The 16,405-nt window shown below is 50.2% G+C and overlaps 1 pseudogene across 1 annotated transcript in view; it reads right to left on the bottom strand.

Moving 5' to 3' along the window:
* Positions 1 to 16,405, bottom strand: part of LOC311188281 (HLA class I histocompatibility antigen, alpha chain G-like) — a 678,711-nt pseudogene that overhangs the window by 89,701 nt on the left and 572,605 nt on the right. The window contains exon 2 of the transcript in view: positions 8,154 to 8,575. The product of the transcript in view is annotated as an HLA class I histocompatibility antigen, alpha chain G-like (transcript). The remainder of the gene's footprint in view (positions 1 to 8,153; positions 8,576 to 16,405) is intronic.

Below are 16,405 nucleotides of genomic sequence, written 5' to 3' on the forward strand. Positions count from 1 at the left end.
GACCATGAGGTTTATTGGAGAAAAACATCCTCCCTTCCCTTCCCACCCCGTGGAACCCACACCCCAGACCTGCTCTGCTCAGAGCACCAGGCCCCTCCATTCCCAGCACCTGGGCTCGGGGTACAAACTGCCCTCCCCTCCCCATCATCATACCCAGTGACTCCCCAGGACAGAGGCCCAGACCCAGGCCCCCATGAAGGACAGGCCAGAGCCTGCCTGTGGCCCTGTCCCCTCAGTGTAAGCAGGTGTCCCTGAGAAGCCTCAGGACACACGACATTGTCCCCAAGGAGTCGGGGTCCCCCCCAAGGCCCCTGTCCTGCTCTGTCTGCTTGTTCAGTTCACCTGAAGGTCAGTCCCTCCCCAGCCCTGACCTGCCAGGGACAAGGACAAGGTCCTGCCCCAAACACAGCAGGAACCGGGTCAGATCCCCGCTGAGGGCTTCATACTCCTCCTCTCTAACTCTGTGGGGGATTCCTGCCCAGGGTTTCAGGGACCCAGTGGGACAGAGCAGCAGAGAAGGGAAATGAGTCCTGATCAGAGAAAACACGCTCAATCAGCAGGCAGAATGAGGGGCCCCCGGGGCCCCCAAATGTGTATTCTCTAAATGGCTTTTGCCATCTGCCACATAAAGGCAGAGCACACTCTGAGTGTGAAAGAACACAATAGAGCAGCACCATGGAGAGAAAGAGAAGATGGGATAACAGTTTCCCAACAAAACACTGAAAGTTACCCCCGCCCACCCCAGCTATCAGCCCAGCCCTGCCCCCAGCTCCATCCACCGCAGGGGGAGGGGACCAGGAGGGGAAACTAGGACTCAAAACCATGCCTGGAGGACACACCCAGAAACCTCATCTCCCCCCAATACTGCCCTTGAGTCCATGTGGGGAGGAAAAAGAGGGGGGTACAGAGCACCTGGACAACTCTGGGGAACACTGGACACCCTGCAGGAAGGACAGTCACCCCCCTCCTGCCTCTCCAGCTCTTCAGGGTTTATTTTTGCTGCTTTGTCAACACACACTGTTCCCTGTTCCCTGAACTGTCTTGCCAGATACAAATTGTCCTGACACTGATGGGTTAATCATTTACTTCCCTCTTTAATGGACAGATACCTCTTACTTTTTAATTGTTTCAAGTGCTTTTGAAATAGTTTCAGATAAATATCTAAGGTTGCCAAAAGACAGAGGAGAATGTAAAATGAATTGTGAATTGAAAATAAAACTACTGGGCCTCCCCTGGTGGAGCAGGCAGTTGAGCGCCACACTGTGAAGCTGCCCACAGCCTCTGCAGCGTGGTTTCGATCCCAGCCGGTGAGGGTCCCACATGGTGAGGCAGACCTCTCCTGTCTCGCCCGCTGCTCCCCTCAGCAGTGTATTTCATCAGTCTGCCTGTTCTGTTCCTTGCATTGTCTCTGGTGAATCCTCTCACCCTCCTGTGCATCTGGCGCGGTTCTTATACAAATAAATAAAACTTTAAAAAAAAAAAAAAACTACTGATGGGAAGAAGTAAACCCCTTTCTCCAATGTGCAATCCAGTAAAGTTTGTTGACAAGGTTAAGATGAGGGGTTCACAGGGAAAGCCTCTTCCATAAGTGGTGCTGGGGACACTGGACAGCCACGTGCAAAAGAATGAAACTAGACCACTGTCTCCCACCTCACACAAAATTCAACTCAAAATGGATAACAGGCTGGGATGTAAGACCAGAAGCCATAAATTCCATGGAAGAAAACAAGGACAGAACGCGCCATGACACACGTCAGAAATACCTGTGTGGCCCTGTCCCCTGCAGTGAGGAGAACAAGGAATGTGGCAGTAGGGGTTCCAGAACGCTAAACAGCTGCTGCACAGGAAGGCACCATAATGCAGAGACCCCTGCGGAGAGGGAGGAAGCACATGCACACCACACACCTGACAGCACAGACAGAAAATATCTACAACTGTTGGTGGGATAGGCCTGGGCACTGCTGCTGTCACCCCCAGAAAGCCATAAGCAGAGCCAGGAATGGAATCTACAAGCACTTTCACTTTTCAGATCACTGGCCATTGATCTGAGAGAATGGGGGGCATCGCACCCTGAAGGGCCCATTCCCCCATCTCATCTCCAGCTGGCCTTGTTATAATCAGTTACACACAGACAGTCACAGCAAACAGCCATCAGAACAGCCTGTCACAGTTGCTGCTCCTGGTATCCAGCACTTTCACCCCCGAACTCATTATCAGCCCCTGGCCTCATCCCGACACTACACTACCATAGTGAGTTTGCATGAATTCAGGAAGAACAGAAATTATTATTATGCAGATTTTTAATTTTGCTTTGTTGGAACTTCATGTAGGAACCCTCAGACTGAGAGCTCCTAAAAGCCAAGAGTCAGGGCTCATGACCACGCCAAGCTCTCACCATCAGACGTGGCCCGCGGTACCTGTATCTTTGGGGAACTCCCTCTCAAGGCTCCCAAGACATCTGGGGTTTCTGGGCCTGTCAAGGGACTTCTTACCCTCATGACAGACCTTTTGTACCCCTAAAAGAAGTGCCAGGTTTTTGTTTTCTTGTAGGCTCTGAGATCAGTCTGGTTTCTGAAAACATAACATTCCAGACAAAGCTTTGGTAAAATACCTGTATTTAAAATAGTCTATTAAAGAAAAGGGGAAAAATAACTTTATTGGATTTATGAAAGCAAACTTTTTTTTAGATTTATTTATGCGTTGAAGAGCTGGGGTATAGGCCAGAAGTGGTGGGGGACAGAGGGTGAGAGGATTCACCAGAGACAGAGTGGGGAGCAGAACAGGGAGATCTACTGAAATACACTGCTAAATGGAGCAGCAGGCGAGAGTAGATAGTTGCCCCATGTGGGTAGCTCCCTGGCAGTAGATCCAACACAGGCCTTCACGGTGTCTCTTCCAGGCATATCCTTCCACGTCTCTAAGTTCCTGGTTCAAGTCCAAACCCAAGAAGCAAGGCGGCTTCTCCACATGTCTCTCTCCTGTGTGTCTCCCAGTGCTCTCTGCGCTGACAAACCCTCATGTTCTGAGCAAATCGTCCATCAGAACAGTCAGTCACAGCTGACACTTGTGGTGTCCATCATGATCAGCCCCAGAACTTGCCATCAGCCTCCCAGGTGTCCTGCCCCTGGTACTTCAGAGGGCGTCAGTGTCCGGCACTCTTTGGGGCATCAGCAGGGCAGGATCTCAGTTTAAAACAAGAGCTTTAGTTCAAAGAAAACAGATCATGAGTCATGTAGCGTGTGCATGCAGCCTGCGTGTGTACAGGTTCCTATACCAGGTATGGGCCCTTCCTCCCTGGCCCCCTCTCAGAAGGACAGAGCTAAGGTAGAGCACAGGGCACTGTCTGTGGTTCTCACCTTTGTGCTCAGTTGCAACCACTCAGGCTCAGGGAACAGCAATGAGGTTTCTCTAATAAACAGGAGAGCAGGGAAATTGTTTCTAAGGCCTCAGTGGCAGCTGTTCACCCCAGATACAGTCCGCAGTGTCTAGTAGTGCCAAATTAAGGCTGCCCGGGTAAGGTGGTACAGTCCCATCAGGGAGGGCCTGGAGCTAGTGGCACAGCCGCAAGTAATGGGCCAGGATCCAATTTACGGTGACAGTGGGAGGTGCTCCCAGGGGGGCTCCCCTCTGAGGAGACACCCCAGCAGGCACAGACATAGTCTGAACGCCAGGCTGGATGGGAAGGAGGCAACAGCACCGGGAGGTAGTATCGGACAGTCAGCAGCAATGACAAGTCTCAAAGGTGACTTTGCTGCTGTAGCCCCAGTGGGCTGCATGCCCTGGGGTGGTATGGGGGGACAGAGAGCCTCTGCTGCCAGATTGACTGCCACATTTGTCCATGACACTGATGGTGGTTGGTGGTAAAGTGCCCATCCAATGTCACCCACTGCCATTCCCGCTGCTGGTTGCATTGGGCACAGCTGTCAGGGTGGCCTGGGCCCTGTCCTCAAGCAGCAGCCTCCTGGATCCTGTCAGGGTGGGTGGGGGTCCATTCAAACCCAGCTGATGCCCCTGAGCTATCCTTTGTAGCCCAGTGAGATGGCCTCAGCAAAGCTGTCCTGTGGCACCCACTGCAGGGTGGCCTTGGGGTTGCCCAGAATCAGCTCCTCTGGTGGATAAGGGAGGGGAAGCCTAAGCCCTAGGGGCTCCTTTGCTTAAACCTGGCTTGTTCTGGGGGAGGGGCCCTCTGAAGGCTGCCTGCCCACTGGCAGGAAACACCCTCTGCGGCCACCTCTAGAGCTGTGCCCACCAGCCCCCACGTGCAGACGCAGGTGCCAGGGCAGGAAACCCCCACTGCTGCTGCCAGCCCTTTCAGACTCCTGCTCCCACTGGCCTCTGGCTGTGCCCCCTGGGGCAGCTGCACCAACAAAGCCTGCGTGTCCCAACACTCAGGGGGCAGGAAAGAGCTGGGTAAGCCACAGGGGTCTGGAGTCAGTGTTACACACTATACTATTATATACAAACATATACACATTCATACGTATTTATTAATGTCTTTAGTAAATTTTACTTGATAAATCTGTATAATATATTTATATCAAATGAGTGAGAAATCCACCCAGGGATAGTGACAGGCCCTGCACATCTCTACTTCACAGGCTGAAATGTTGGGTGGCATCCTGGCCCTTCTTTCTCACTACCCAGATGTTACATTAGGAAATGCTGTAAAGTCCATCTCTAATATATCCAGCTCCAACGACTTCCTATTATTTTGCTGATCACACCCCATAAAGCTACCAAATTTTCCATCCTAGAATCTGTGCTGGTTTCTTACATTTATCCTCCCACTGGTCACCTTCACCTCTTGATTCTGCACAGCAGCCAGATTCAGCCTTCTAAAAAGAGGTTGTACCATGCCACTCTCTATCTAGAAAGGTCTGTTAATCCCATAACTTACTCAGAGAAAAGATTATGAATTCCAAACCAATCTTCAGTGACAAGCCTAAATATTGGCAATTATTTTCTTTCATAGAAAAGTATAGGTTTTTCATTTTGAAAAATATCAAAAGTGCAGTGTATCAGTTTAGTTAAAAATCCAGCAGCCAATCAAGTTTCCCTGTGTAAATATATTTAGATTCACATAATTCTATACTTATTACATAATGCTTTTAAATAAAAATCATCAAAATATTTAGTTAAATAATCCCGTATCTGGATTGAATCATGGTAGCAGGGAGATGACACTGTGTATCTCACCTGCTAGGAAGTGGGTCAATTGTATAGTCACTACTAGATTCTATCAGACCTGCTGTCATGCTGAGGCTTCCCCTTGAACAAAGTACTACAAGTGGTCATTGCCGGACCCACACGGAAGACAGAGCTCACTCCTGACACCAGGCACCACCTGAATCCTGTATCTGTGTTTCCTTGTTATGGTGCTGAGCCTTGGTGTTAATAAACACAATGAGTTTTTCTTAATTAATGTGGTGAGTTAAAGCAGGACATAACCTGGTCCCCTTAATAATTTACATTCTTTACACCTTTTTAAAAATTATTGTTGAGATAAAATAAGTTACAGATTCACTGGCTGGAAAGACACAGTCACCTCTTAGGTCACCCCTGGTGTTTACACAGTAGGTTGGTTTCTCTTGGTCTCTCAGCATGACCATCCCTCAGCAGGGCCCTCAATGTGGACTTTCAAAAGCTACCATTGCTATGTCTCCTGGCTGGATGAAGATTATTTTCCCTCATTAAAAATATTTAATAAGGGCCTCCCCAGTGGCACAGCGGTTGAGGGCTGGGTTACGAAGCTGCTTGCAGCCTCTGCAGTGCTGGTTCGATTCCTGGCCACCAGGCAAGTGTCCCGCATGGCGCGCTGACCTCTCCTGCTGCCCGCTGCTCCCCTCAGCAGTGTACTTCGTCAGTCTGCCTGCTCTGTTCTCCCCTCTGACTCTGGTGAATTCTCTCACCCTCCTGCACTTCTGACTGTATCCAGTGCTTGTATAAATAAATAAATAAAATCTTTAAAAAAATTAATAATTGGGCAATAATCTACTCAGCCTTTGTAATATCTCCATTGAGTAACTTTTCATTTTTACCATTTCCTGGCTGCTGTGCTTTTCTTTTGTCACCTTCTTCACATAACTGTGGTCCTTCCCTTCAAAGGGGAGAAATATTTGAATGAGCCTCCAATTCCATCCCACAGTGTAAAATATTGTCAACAGTTGTAGTCAAAGAAGAGGTGAAGGTGTGTATGGTAAGCTGAGCCCTTTATAGATGGCCTTAAGATTTGAAGATACAAAAATCCCCATCATGAATGGAAACTGTCCAGATATTGACCAAGATGTACAACCTAAATAAGCCAGCGTGTGGACCATACACTAATAATGAGTTGAATCCAGCCATTTGGAAACTCTCCTATGTTGTCATATAATTTGCTGTATCCTCTCAGGTCCACAGAAGCAGCGAAATGGTGGGAATACTTAATCCAAGGTAATAACATAACAGTAAACAATTTCTTGCAAGACTTGACTCTTTAAAAATTGTGGGTGTTGGGCCTCTCTGGTGTCCTAAGGGTTAAGTCTCAGCACTACCACCGAGAAGGCCCACTGCAACAGCCTGAGTGGATCCCAGGCCAGGGACCTACCCACATAAAGAAAGGAGGTGAGGGGGGATTTGGACCAAATGCCCTCTGGGCAACACACATGCGTGGATGGTACTTCCCATTAATCACGTAGGCAAGTTCTCCCTGTGATATGAAAACCCCAAGTGGACAAGATCCCACACTCCCTTCCCTACCTGAGTGCTTCTTCCTCCATATCACAGCTGCAGCCACCACAGCTCCAGTGAGCACAGCTCCAAGGAGAACCAGGCCAGCAATGATGCCCGCGGTGGGGATGGAGGGCTGAGGTGGGGGCACTGAAAGGGAAGGGAAGGGGAGATCCTGACCCACAGGCCTCATCTGAAAGACTCCAGAAGGGCTCCCAATTCCCCTGAGAAGAAACTCAATGCCCACATTCCCCTCCTCACCCCATCTCAGGACTTGGGGCTCCAGCAGCCCATGATGCTGCACATGGCAAGTGTATCTCTGCTCCTCTCCAGAAGGCACCATCACTGCTGCCCACTTCTGGAATGTTCCATTCCCCCCAGGCCTGGTATCCACCAGCTCTATGTCCTGGATCAGGTCTTGCCTATCCCGCCAGGTCATGGTGATCTCCGCAGGGTAGAAGCCCAGGGCCCAGCACTTCAGGGTGACCTCATGGTCAGAGGTGAGGTGGAGGGTCACCTGTGTCTTTGGGGGATCTGAGGAGAAGGGTCAAAGAATTCACAGTCTGGGTTTTTCCTTCCTGGACACTGAAGCAGCCTCACTGACCATCCTCAGAATAGACATGACAATTGGTTTGGAGGGAGGAAGCACAAAACCCAGATCCCAGCCTAGTCTGGGGAATCTGTGATAATCAGGTGAGAGCCCAGGGTAGGAGAACACAGACATTTTGCTCCTGAACTGGGTGGAGGGTGAATGACACAGAAAGGCAGGAGTCAGATCTAGAAATGTTCTCAGACCAAAAACAAGACCTCGAAAGAGAAACTCATTGTTCCCAAGGTTGCTACCAAGTCAAAGGATCAGGAAAGAGTTATTTCAGGATGGCCTCCCCTCCCTCAGGAGAGACTGGATTCCTTAACAGTCCAGAAAAGTGGTGTCTTCTGGGCGAGTCTCTCTCTAGTACAGAACATGCAACCCAGGGGGACTCTCCCTCTCTGCCCAGAAAGCAGCTGCTGTTCTGCCCATGATTCCATTTCCCTATGGGGCAAGGAGAGGGGAGGTCCGAGGCCTCGTGGCCCCTCTTACCTGCGCGCTGCAGCACCTCCTTCCCCGTCTCCAGGAGTCTGCGGAGCCGCGGGAAGCACCTGCTCTGCACACTGTGCCTGACGCGCTCGGCCCTGCCCGCCGCCTCCCACGCGCGCTGGGTGATCTGAGCCCCCGAGTCCGCGGGGTCCAGGCGCGCAGGTCCTCGCTCAGGGAGATGGAATCCGCGCCGTCGTAGGCGAACTGGTCACACCCGCCGAGGAAGCTCAGGTCTGGCCCCACTTCACAGCCAAACATCCTCTGGAGGGTGTGAGACCCTGAAACCCACATCTGCTGTCAGGCCTGAGGTCACCCCCTTGCACCCCTCCCCTCCCCTCCTTGAATAAATGTAAATTGAAAACGAAACTTCAGGCAGGAACGTCCCCGGGCTCTTCCCGGTGGAGGGGCCTGGCAGATCCACCCGCCTCGAGGGGTCAGTGGACCCTGAGACCCGGGACACCCCGGCCTCATGATGGGAATGGGGGTGACCTGACCCTGGCACCGCTCCGCGAAGCTCACCGTCCTCGCTCTGGTTGTAGCGGCCGCGCAGGTCCCTCTGGAGCGCTTTGAGCCACTGCGCGTTGTCCCTTTGGTTCTGAGTCTCCTCGTCCAGGTCCTCCTGCCCCACCTGCCCCGCCCAGGGCGCCCGCGGCTCCGCGCTCTGGCCCGGAGAGTCGCTGTCGAACCGCCCGAACTGCGTGTCATCCACGTAGCCCACGGCGATGTAGCGGGGCTCCCCGAGGCCGGGTTGGGACATCTCGGTGTAGAAAAGCCTCAGGGAGTGGGGGCCTGGGGGCGGGAGGGGAGACCCGGGCTGACCCTCCTCTCAGCGGGCCCAGGGCCCAGGGAGATGGGCCTGGAGGGGAGAAAGGGGCGGGGCCGTGAGAGTGAAAAGGGGCGGTGGGTCAAGAAGGGCCCAGACTCAGGGGACCAGAGCACTCAGGGGAGGCGGGAGGGACAGAAGGGGCCAGAACACAACCGGCCTGAAGGGGGTACAAGAGGTTGGGGAGATGAGCCTTTCCTGGGGTCCTGCACCCGCAGGGGGCTCCTTGCCCCTCCCTCCTGGAGCAACAGTGTCCAGCTGGACACGCACTCACCCGCCCGGGTCTCCATCAGGGCCAGGGGCCCCCAGAGCAGCAGCAGGAGGGGGAGGGGCATCACACCCCATCCAGGGGCCTGGGGAGAAGGAGTCCAGGAGGGTCCTTGGAGACTTTGTAACTGGAGCAGGATGATGCTGATTGTCTTCCCTTGACACCCCCCAGGAAATGGAGAGAGAGAATGGGGGTGAGTGTGGGGTCATCAAGGCTGCCCCACCCCACAGAGCCTGTGAGAGGGAGACATGATGCTGTGACAGTGTGACATCCACAGACAGGGGAGGCTCCAAATTCCCTTCCCCACCTTAGGGAGGAGTGGATTTGGGCTGGGAGAAGCAGCAGCCTGGAGGAATGACGAAGCTAGTAGTATTTTCAGATAATTGCAAATATTCCACTGTGATACTGAATTAAAACTATACAGGATGGTAGTTTTAAAAGGTTATTTGCAAAGTGAAAGTTGAAATAATATCATGGAATATTTCCTATTCTGCTACATTTCCATAGGCCTCTCCTGAATATTGCTAATGTATGATTTTTTTAAGGTGATACATTGTTTCTTAAGTTACATAAATACTCAATGTTAATGACACTGGAATCAAATAATCAAAAAATATTTATTTTTAAATCACAAATCACAAAAGAAAAATTTGTACGGTAAGATATCAAGTAGTGATGCACTCAATTATTCATATTTCTGGTTTTCTCTGAAAGCTTATATTTTATCAGGCAAAATTACTAACATTTGTTAACTGTCTGTTGATTTTCTTCAAGAAATAGACATTCATTTTGAGGAAAGTATCTGCTAATTAACCAAATTTAAATAACATTAGATTTTGCCATTCATCCCTTCAGGTAAGGATGGTATTGCCCACAAATAAAGAGTATAATTCATCTCATACAAATATTTTCCTTGGGACACAGTGCTTGGGGATGCTGCAGAAGTGCTCTGTGTGTCCTTCCAGGTCAGCACACCACACATTTTAGAATGTGGAGTTGAGGATGATGCAATAATGAAGGCAACATTTAATGCTTTTTCCAAACCTTTTCAAGTGAAACTGGCTTTAATGTTTGTCTCTGCAGGTAAGTGCTGGTGAAGAATTACTGCTTCTGCAGTGGTACTATAAGCTCCACTCTTACTAATTTTTCCCTCAGCTAATGCTAAAATAGTGAAAAAGCCAATGGTGTCTTAGTGACGTTTTGAAAATAGTTTTGACCTCGTGGCTCCTGTGACAGGCTCTGGGTGACTTCAAGGATTCCACAACCACACTTTGAGAAATGCTTTTCTCAGTGAACCAGGGAGCATCTCCCAAGTCTTCTCTGCCTTTGCCTCCTCTTCACTTGCCAGCATCCCTCTCCCTGGCTGGCTCCTGCCTCCCCAAGCTGCCTCCCCTGCAGATACAATGGGGAGCATAGAGAGGCCCCTGGAGACGTGGAGCTTGCACTGTCAGGAGAGATGGACACTGAGTAAAGGTGACAAAGACAGGTGTAAACCTTACCTGAGCCCCGCTCTGGGAGGAAGGAGTGTTTGTTGTGAAAGCAGAGAAGCAGGAGCACTAACAGGTCCCAACCACTATTGTCTATAGTATCAAATGATGTAAAAAAAAATACATATTAAAAACAAATTAAGTATAAGGAAATCAGATTTTTTCTTCCCACATCTGTCACTTCTACCCCTGACACATTGTACTCTGGCCCCACAGAACAGCCTGTCCCCTCTTCCCTCAGCCCCCCTCCACGTCCTGCCCCAGGACCACCCATATTGAGGAGGCCTGTAGCCTAATCTGCCTCCTGGTCCTGCCCCATCCTCACCCTCATCTGCTCTTCCCCTCATTTATGATGCTCTGAAGGACAGGCCTCCCCCAGATGTTCAGAAAGGTGTCCCCAAGACAGGCCACTTTGGCATGTGAATTATTTCCATCTGAGGTTCATCAGGGGTTCATCTTAGGAAACAGTTACCACTTCTATAACTACCTAGTATGAAATTTGCTGGTCTAACCCAAAATTAGGGTATTACCAGAAATAAGCTTTGTACCCGAGAAACCTACCTATATGTCAGGGCAAACATAATTATAGAAGATCTGGTCTTCATCATATGAGCCACCCTTTCCTTGCCATGTGATCCCCTCCTCTCTCCTGGAGGTCCCAGACCCTTATTTCACACCTTAGCTCAGGAGACACACCCTTGCTGCACCCCCCCCCTGCAGTGACCCTCAGGGCTAATGGCTGTTGCCATGGTCCCTGAGGTCCGGCGTGGGCAAGGAACCATGCGCGCAGGGGGAGAACAGCAAACTCCCTAAGATGCAGAGAAGCCGAATGCCTGCCAATAAATAATGACCACCAGAAGCTGCCACAAAGATGATTAAAAGAAATGCTGACCACCTGGAACCTTATCTCGCTTTCTCAAGGCCCACAAACTTTATTCTGCTACAACTGTCTTTCTAAAATCTTTCCTTTTTCTGGTCATTGATTGCTAATTAAAAAACATACATAATTTAATAATTAGGCTAATGCAAATGAAACATTACTAAACACTGTGTTATAATAGAATTGTTAGTTTAATAATCTTTCTATTATGTGCTTAACTTTAGTACCTTTGATATTAACTGCATTATAAAATAAATTCACCCATGACAATTAATTATGAGTAAAAATGATAGTTAGTGCAACTAGAAAATAATTATATAAAACAGTAGAAAGAATTTATAGCCTGTCCAATTAGGAATGAGGCTAGGTCCAGATGTAACTTCGGACATAAATCACTGCCCTGTCAATTAAGCTAAGCCTATGAGCAAACTGATCTCTTTGATGTTCACTGTTCCTATGCTTTTAGAAAAACATATATATACTGACCACTAGCTTAATAAAGACGCACTCAGATTTTCACTCTCTTGAAGTGTGTCTGTGTGTCATTTATTCATCGAATCCCTGACCACCCTGCGCAGTCTCTCAACCCTGAGACGGCCTCATCGTCCATCGCTGTGCTGGTCCGCGGCACACCCTTGTTCCCTGTCACCCCCCCCACCCTGCACGGATTTCAGACACTCATTTAGATGTAGATTCCCTATGCATACATAGGGAAATTTCGTTGTTTTCTAGTACTAAAAAAAAAAAAAAAGAAAGAAAAAAATTTTTATAAAAATTGCATGTGCTCAGAGTTTTTGAAATTTAGAGATTTAATCACAAAAAAATGAATAATTCAGTAGATGAATTGGAATATTAAAATCTCACTTCCACTAAATAATGTAAATGGAAAAGAAATGACAAGTAGAGAGAAGACCTACAAGAAAAACTGTCTATCGACCAGGAGATTCCAACTAATTAATAACACGTGTGTCAATGAATGGACAGTAGAAATGATGAAAAAAGTTCAAGAAAATCCCTAAGCACTCACAGATAAAATGTGCACACTGAGTGTCCTCCCCGGATTCCTCCTATAGAGGATGAGCAGCCCCACACCATGACCTGCCCCAGGAACTTTAAGAAAGAGGCTGGAGATGGACAGACCTTGGGGCCCTCAAGAGACAACTCAGGCCTGGAGGCCAGAAGGCCCTGGAGCCAGGCCTGCCCAGTCCTCAGGGGAATCCAGCCAGACCCCATGTCAGGCCCAGGTGAGGGAGGCGCTGGGAGCACAAACATTCACTTCAGCTGTTTGTGGTCTCAGGGGTGACTGTCCACGTCCCTCCTCTAGTGGGCAAAGGACACTGGTGGGCAAAGGGGAGACAAAGATGATGGACACAGAGAACAGAACACAGGAAAATCAGCCACAGGGGAGAGGGGACAGAGAGAGGCCAAGGGTGAGGTGAGAGATCCAGGCCTTCAGCCCTGCCCAGGTGAGCAGTCCCCAGGCCCCAGGCTGGGGGACAGGGGTCTGCCCAGGATGAAGCAGGCAGAATAATTGGTGTGTGTAATGTGTCCACGGAGATTCTGACCCTGGAGTGGTCTTGGGGGTGATTAGGAATGAGCACAACAGGAACTAAGATAGTGAGGGAACAAGATAATTATAACTCCAGGGCTAATTAAAAAAATCAATCCAAGAAGGAAAAGTGTCCTGGTCTACTCACTGGTTCTCATGTGCAAACCCTGGATCCTGGGGTGTATCTCAACAACCTGCCAGAGGGGCCTCAGGGGCAAGTGCCTGTGCTGTGGATCTGAGGGGCCACCTTGAGGCCTCCTTGCCACTCAGCCAGCTCTCAAGGCCTCTGCAAGAGGCCTGGACGGTGTGGGCAGGGACTTCTCCAAGATCCTGGCTGAAAGACCCCATGTAAAGGAGGAGAGAGCAGGACGACCATCAGGAGCCCTAGAAAGGCTGCTGGGAGACAGTGACAAGCCTCCCTGGGGTGCAGGCTATAGCTGCTCACCCAAGAGCTGAAGCACCAGGAGGAAGCAAGTCCCCAGGCCCTTCAGAACATGCCCCCATGCTCTGTGGTGCCCAAGCCCTGACATAGGAGACAACTTGTCTGAAAGACACAATTCAGGGTGAGGAGGACATTAAAAAATGGAACAGGACACATCTCAACCGATACAGGTGTCGGTAGAGACCGACCAGGCCAAGTCCAGAGAGCAGCTGCTGCAGAACCTCCAAGAAGCAGATGCATGAGCATGGTAGGAGCTGACACTGAGGAGACACTGAAAACTCAGTCAGAGCCGAGATTTCTGCCAGGCTGGTAGGCACACAGAACAGCTTACTGGTGGACCCCACTCTCCAGGCTAATCAGAAAAATGGGTGCCCTTGGAGGCTTTGAAGGACAGGCTGGAGACCTTGACCTGCTCCCAGACTGTGGCCACATTTGTCTGTGACAGTCCGTGACAGGGTCCTTAGGCTTCTCTCCCTCCTCAGAGGGCGGCTGCTGGTGCTTCTTTTCTTCTTTCTTCGCAGGCTGGAACTGTCTTATTTTCCTCCTGGACTGGCGTCGTCTCTCCGTCTTCAGGGGCTCCCTTGTCCTCTTCTCTCAGGGCTGGGGTCCTCGTCTCCTTTCTTGGGGGCTCTGGTCATTGTCTCCTTTCCTTTGGGGGCTCCCTTGTCCTTTTCTTTCTTGGGGGGTCTTTCTCAGCTCCTTCCAACCCTGGCTTTTATCCTCTGTCACCCACGAGTCTGATGGGACCAGTTAGCACCAATGAGCTCACCCCTGATTGGCCCATTACAAAGGGCAGTTACTGGGCTCTGAGACGCAGCTGCCACATCTGCCTGTGGTGGAGCAGCAGGTGGAAAGGACATCACTGTCCTGCCGCTCCCACCGCTGAGACGGTTGGTTCCGGTAACAATCCTGCCACCACACATCCTAAGGAGACAGTTGGTGCCCGTGTGAGGAACCCGGTGTGGGAATTGGGGCGACTTTTCCAAGCTTGAACCCGACAAAAGGGAAGCCCGTCACAGGTGAAAGGCATTACTTCATTCTGGTGAGGCGCACAGGCAGCAAAGGGCTGGTCTTGCAAGCCTGAGGGGAGGCCAAGTTAGGTATTTCACCTGGAGGTGTTTTCCTTTTCTCTGCTTGTGTCATTGAGTTTTGCTTTTGCTTTTAAACTATGAGGAAAGCACTTACAAGTGAAGAGAAACAGCATAAATTACAATTACAGAGTCTTTTAAAAGCAGGATATAAAGAACCAAGTGCCAGCTCCATAAACTACGTCTAATCCTTAGACAACACAGTTCTCAGCACCCAAAAGGAGGGAGTTGGGCCTGGAAGCCTGGGGAAGGCAGGGCAGTGGCTGAGGCCATCAGCGGGACCGGGACAGTGTCTCCCGTTCCCGCGTGCAGTCTCTGGATCAGCACTGAGACCCGCTCAAGGGGATAAAAGATCTTACACCCAAAGGGCCCAGGGCTTCCTGCCCCAACTAGTCCCTCTTCTCTCCTCCCTCCTCCGCCATCTCCAGCAAATTTTGAAACACTCATAGAATTAAGTTTTCATGAAGGATGACAATTGAAGGGAGAAATATTATTTGAGGAGGAGGCCAGTGTCTCTATCATGAAAGTTTGCCATATGCTGTTTTTAAAGAATTTAGAAAAACTTTCTGACAATAGTATTCAAAGTTCATTTACAAAAGAAATTTTTGAAGCTATAGAAAATGGGTATGAAATGACTGCATGGAATTGGAAACTCCTTATCAACAATAATACTAACCACTGCCCCCACCCTCAGTGGTGCAAGGAGTTAAGTGTAGGGTAAGGTAAAAAAGTATCAGGCCTTTCTTCCCTCCAGCCATTATGACTGATGATGGATCCTTGCCGGTCCTGAATACATGCCTGATGGCGGGCACCTGGCGTAGGGTGTGGGCATATGTAGATGGGATTCACCTGGGCTAAGACTGCGCTTATAAGGGCGGTGTCACTGGGATGCCAGAAGAACCACGAGAGAGCAGAACCACTAGAGGAGCAGATACCAAGGTCACCAGAGAACGCTGGAGAGCTCGAGTGAAGACTTGCTGGGGGCTGGGAGGCCTGCCAGCCTCCTGACCCCCCAGCACTCCTGCCTACCATGTACCTGGTAAATCCCAATAAAAACCTAAAAAGACACTGAGGGCCCCAGGACTCTCCTTCACCCCGTCTGCTTGGATCATAGAGATCCTGCCCGGTGGCCAGTCCTGCCGCTACATTTGGTGTAAATCAGCAGAATGATTTGAAGCAGACAGGTGTAGAGCCCTGTGGAAAAGGTAAAAGTATCAGGATTTTCTGCCCTCCCGCCATTAGGATAGATGAAGGAACCCTGTGGTCCTGAATGCATGCCTGATGGCGGGCAACTGAAGTGGGTACACCTGGGCTGAAAGACTGAATTTATAAGGGCAGCATCATGGGGACACCAGCAGAAGCGAAGAACGAACGGAAGCCGAGAGTGACAGAGAAGCAAGGCCATGAGAGAATGCCAGAGAGAGCCCAAATAAAGACTTGCTGGAGGCTGGGAGGACTGCCAGACTCTCGGCCCCCCAGCACCCCTGACTGCTATATGCCTGGTAAATATAAATAAAAGACCTACAAAAGCTACTGAGGACTCTAACTCCTCCTTTACCTGGTCTGCTGGATCAGAAAACCTGCTCTGTGTCCATTCCTGCCCCTACAAGCCCTCTGAAGACCTCTGGAGGGACTGAGGAGTAGCAGACAGAGAGCCTGTGACGACACTAAAGGTGTCATGGTGGCACAAGGTGGACAAGGTCTGGGAGCTACAGGACGAGACCTCGCCTTGGGGAGGAGACACCTGAGAGGACCAGCCCATGACCCCTGAGGCAACAGAATCATCAGGGAAGAAAGGACCACGATTCAGAGCTCACCAGTGCTGACACAAGGAAGAAGCCTATGGACTTGGGACTAATGCACTTGGACTGACCATCCCTCCAGAAGGCGGAGGAACCTTGGCAGGTTGTTAAGTTTTGGGGACCCTGGGGATGCATGGTATCGTTTGTTAACCCCAGGAGATAAAATGGCATGGCCTTTGGGCCTTGGTAGAAGAGCTCACAGTTGGCTGAGGGGGGAAGCCCTCGCCAAGTTCTCTGCAGCCAGGCAGAGGAGAAAAGCCAATGGAGAAAGCAAAAGCTA

This window comes from Talpa europaea (genome assembly GCF_964194135.1).
Source record: "Talpa europaea genome assembly, chromosome: 2".
NCBI lineage: Eukaryota > Metazoa > Chordata > Mammalia > Eulipotyphla > Talpidae > Talpa > Talpa europaea.